Source organism: Vigna radiata, chromosome 6 (assembly GCF_000741045.1).
Source record: "Vigna radiata var. radiata cultivar VC1973A chromosome 6, Vradiata_ver6, whole genome shotgun sequence".
NCBI classification, from domain to species: Eukaryota; Viridiplantae; Streptophyta; class Magnoliopsida; order Fabales; family Fabaceae; genus Vigna; species Vigna radiata.
In genome coordinates, this window is record NC_028356.1 from 23,802,945 (window position 1) to 23,807,559 (window position 4,615).

At 40.4% G+C, this 4,615-nt stretch overlaps 1 pseudogene; it reads left to right on the forward strand.

Annotated features, from left to right (window-relative positions):
• The window catches only part of LOC106763590, a 24,533-nt pseudogene extending 22,141 nt beyond the window's left edge, over positions 1 to 2,392 (forward strand).
• Positions 2,393 to 4,615: the final 2,223 nt, after the last annotated feature.

The window sequence follows — 4,615 nt, forward strand, 5'->3', positions numbered from 1 at the left end:
CTTAATGCTTTTATCGTTTAACTCATTCGGTAAATGTTGTTTGTCTTTATTGATACGGGGACATACAATAATGTCATGAACTGGTGTCGAATTCCTTGATTATGTTAATATCGCCTAGGGATAGGGGTAAGACGATCAATTGTATTTTGCTTCCTTTTATCATGCATTATTAATTGCTAGGGGAGGCTAGGGATAACAAGCCGGTAATTAGTATTAGGCTCTTTTCACCAAGGGATTGGGTTAAGGGTAGAGCAAGAAAATTAGCATGACAATATGATAAATAAGATAATTAAATAAGAAGAGTAGATATATGAGGGTGGATAAGATGAAATTGTAAACCCCAACAACTCACTTCATCCATAGTTTCTTTAAACCAATTGAATCATTGCATTGCATGTTTACTTTTGTTCTTTGCATACACACTTCAAGTTAATTCTTTTCTTAAGTCTTATGCGATTTATTTACATTAAATGTAAGGCCTAAGAGTCCTTTGGGAAACGATACTTGGACTTACCCATTTTATATTACTTGATAACGATCTAGTACACTTGCCAGGGACTTAACAACTGGCTCTACAGACAACAATGTTAGAGTGAAGAAAAGAGCCAGGCATAGGAAGTCCAGAAGAGAAGTTACATCAGATGATTAAGATAGCACATCAGGTACTGAAACTAACAGTTGTAATGTTTTGCAGGTACCTAAAGATGAAGAGGTTGATAAAGGAGGAACAATCCACTCAAAAGAAACCTCACTTCCAGGTGGTTCACAGGTTAGATTCAAAAATAGAAAGTGGATTGTGAACAAGATCAAAGAAGATGGCATGGTGGAGATCAGGAGACCATATACCAAAGCCATCAAAAGAGTGGATAGAAGGCAATTGATGTGTTAGGTAGATGAAGACCCTAACCGGGATGGAAAGACTTGAAGATATTTGAATTAATCCCACTTGTTGTAAAACATTTTTAGTTTTAGGTTATTTGATTTTGGACATGTAACTTTTTGGATTTTTAAACACTTTTGGGTAGCATCTATTGAGGGATGCGAAAATTTTATGTATCTACTGAAGGATACCAGGAAGGTACAACTACTGATGGGTGTTGGTAAGAAGGCACTTACTGATGAGTGCTAAACAGGTTTGGGTTAGGCTCGTGATGTTAAACAAGCGCTACCTGGGAGGCAACCCAGTTGATTATATTTGTTTTAACTCTGTGTTAAGTGCATTGCATGTTTGAATGTTGCATTTGAGAGGGGAAAGGCATGTGATTGAAAAATTGAAGGTTGAAATCAAGTGCTACAGGGTTAGATTTCTCAAAAGTAAGCAAAGAAGACGAAAAGGAAATTACTACTAACCGTTGAGCGGTCCATTTGACCGCTAAGCGGTTGCGGCGTATTTTGGTCTCGGCTTTCTTCAAAAGCTGAGCGGTTTTGAAGCTTTTCACTTTCGAACCTCTTCTTTGCAACTCGCCTAAGCGGTCTCTCTAAGCCCTAGCACTCCTCTTTCACTTTCAAAGAGTTTTTAGAGAGAATTCCCCACTTTTCTCATCACCCACTCACCAAAATCTCACTTTTCCACCATTGTTTTGTCAAAGTTTGGGGTTTTTTATTGAGGGTTGTGCATTAGAGAGGGCATTCATCATCAATTAAGAAGAATTTTAGCAAGCATTCAACGTCTCCACTCAAGTAAGTGTGGAATTTCAATTTCTAGGGTTTCTATTTGGAATTTGTGAAGAACATGCTTAGGAACATGATAAATTAGGGCTTTTGATTTCTATGCATGATTTGATGAAATAGAAACTGTTTGAACTGATTAAATTGCATGAAATTGATCTGGAATGATGGATTTGGTGTTAGAGTGGAGATTAGGGTTGTTAGAAGAGGGTTTTACAAGAACCCAGTTGAAAATAGTTGAGCTGTCTCCCTGGCCGCTGAGCGGAATTCAAGCAGATTGGGAAATTTGTGTTTTTGGGTGCTTTAACGCTGAAGGGGCCCTGTTTTTCCCTTAGTATTGGACTGTGTGTGTTTTGGAAATGTAATTGATGATGCACTAACCTCTAATGATGTTTCTATGATGTTATTGGATTTATTTGATACAGGAATGTCTACCTCAAGAAGGGTGAAGACTATAGGTAACAAAAGGAAGGAGCCAGAGAGATCTAGGAGATTCTATTCTTCTAGATTCCTCTCTATGAAGCATGAGGAACATTATGCTACTGTACAGGAAAGGCGACTTTTGATGGAGAGGAAGACTATGTACATCCCAGATTTGGCTCCAGAGTTTGGACTGGAGATAGAGAGGCAAGGTTGGGAGAGACTGACCACATATCCTGCACTAGCCAGCATTGAGTTAGTGAAGGAGTTCTATGCCAACGCTTTTCAAGAGGAGGAGTGTTGATGAAGGTTGAAAAACAGTGATTTTCATATGTCAATTTGGACCAAATTACACCCTTTATTACTCGTAATGAGCTTAGAATCAAGCAAAACTCAATAAATGAGTCTAGAGAGAGTCAAAAGTTGTATTTAGCGATTTTATGCTTAATTTGCATTGTTTTGTAGCTAATTTGAGAAAAGTAAGAATGGAGTTGAAGATACAGGTCGTTGACTCAAGAAAAGAGCAGAAAAATGAAGTTTTGAAGAGTCGACATACTGCCCAGCAGCACACTTAAACCGCTGGGCGGTCCAGGACGAGGAGTAGACATGGAAAATGTCACTGAGGGAAACTGTCGGGCGCCAGCGATTGCCACCGAGCGGCGGTAGAACGATATGGGAAACCACCGGGCGGTGGCGATTGCCGCCAGGCGGTGGCGGCAAGTTATGGGAAACCGCCGGGCGGCACACTTAAACCGCCCGACGCTGGCTCGCTGGACTTGGGCCTGATTTTGACGCGCTCCTCACCTATATATACCCCTACTACGAATTCAGAGTCATTCTTTTGACAGGGGAGAACACTACCAGAAATGCGCTAAATATCGAAGGCTCAGTACCGACGGCTTTTTTTCCTTCGGTAAATTTGATTTACCGAAGGCCTTACCGAAGGGCACATGAGATGGTGATTACCGAGGGCTTATACCCTTCGGTAAATGGAACTGACTTTACCAAAGGCCTTTAACCATCGGTATAGGCCTTTATGAAATCAGATTTAGGATTTCCCTCTCTCATTCTGCCAAATTGTTTTCGTCAAGCATTCCCCTAATTCTTCCTCTCTCACTTCAGAACCCCAATTTCTTCAATCGCATATTCGAACACACGTTGAGAACCCCAATTTCTTCAACTGTCGACGTCAAGATAGTGCCGGTGAGGAGGTTGTTGTCACGAGGGGGCCGTTCGAGGGTGTCTGTTGAGAGGTTGTTGTCGCGGCGTGACGACGGTGTTGTGGCGACCTAACGATGGTGCTGTGACGGTGTCAGCATGACTTCGGTGTTGTGGTGGTGCGTTGACGGTGTTGTGGCGGCGTGACCAGTGCTTCCACTGTCGCAGGGTGAGGCCAGTGTACTGGGTGTGTGACGAGGTAATGTCCTTCTGTGTTCTGTGTGAATGAACTGTGTGCAAATGTATAATGAAAACCATTAATTCACTTCCATTCCAAAAAACATAAGGTTAGGTTGAGAAGGAATTGGAATTGTAGCAGTAAAGGGAGGAATAGAGTGTTGGGAGCAGACGTCACCAAGCAAGGAAGGCAAAATCCAAGGTATGTGCTTTGTCATTTTATTTTGCTGCAAAGGCTACATTGAATTTGCATGATGTGATGTGCTCTTTGGTTTTATTTTGATTCTTGTTTGTTGAATTTGACGTTGTTGTAAAATGATGTGAATGTCATTTTGAGTTTGAGGTTGCATGATGGACTTGGCCAGTTTCACTAGTCTTAACATGTTTGGTCCTCTAGGTAGAGGTTTCAAGGTGGGTCATGAGTTTGTGAAACCTTGGATCATATGGTCTTTCGGTTTAGGCAGTAGGCATCATTCTTCATAGGACACAACCGTTTGGATGGGAAGGGAGAGGCAACGAAGGGAAAATAAGAGCATCAAAATTCTAAATGGTACACTGGAAGTTAAGACGTTTTTTGGATAAATTTGACAAGTGCTTCTCTCCAACCAAACATATTGGACAAGTCCCTGATTTGAACAATTTTTGAGTGATATCTTTGAGTCAAATCCCTAGTTTGCAACCTGTTTGAATTTATGAATCAAAATTTGGATGGTTGAGTTGTTGTATGCCTATGTGCTATTGTGCCAAAGTGTCTTAGGAATATACCCTACTCTGCACTTCTATATGCTCTGCATAATTTGTGTATTGCATATTCCCACGTAGATTAAGGAAAGGCAGCTTCAATGGAAATTACTGTTACGGGTTATCTTTTTTGAGTCTTTGCTGCGTTTCTTCAATGGAAATTTATAGACTTGATTTTTCTGAAAATGTCACTAGATTTTAATTAGCGTCATGGTGGGGAAATAAAGAACTATAATAAAGTGAAAAGGAAATTTTGAGTTTAACCATAAANTTTATTAGTGAAGGAAGGAGAAGACAATGATGGATTTTTATGCCACCCTCCAAATATCAGTACCATCATTAACTGTTTGCCAATACATTTTGGTTTTAGTTTTCATTTTGCTCATTACAA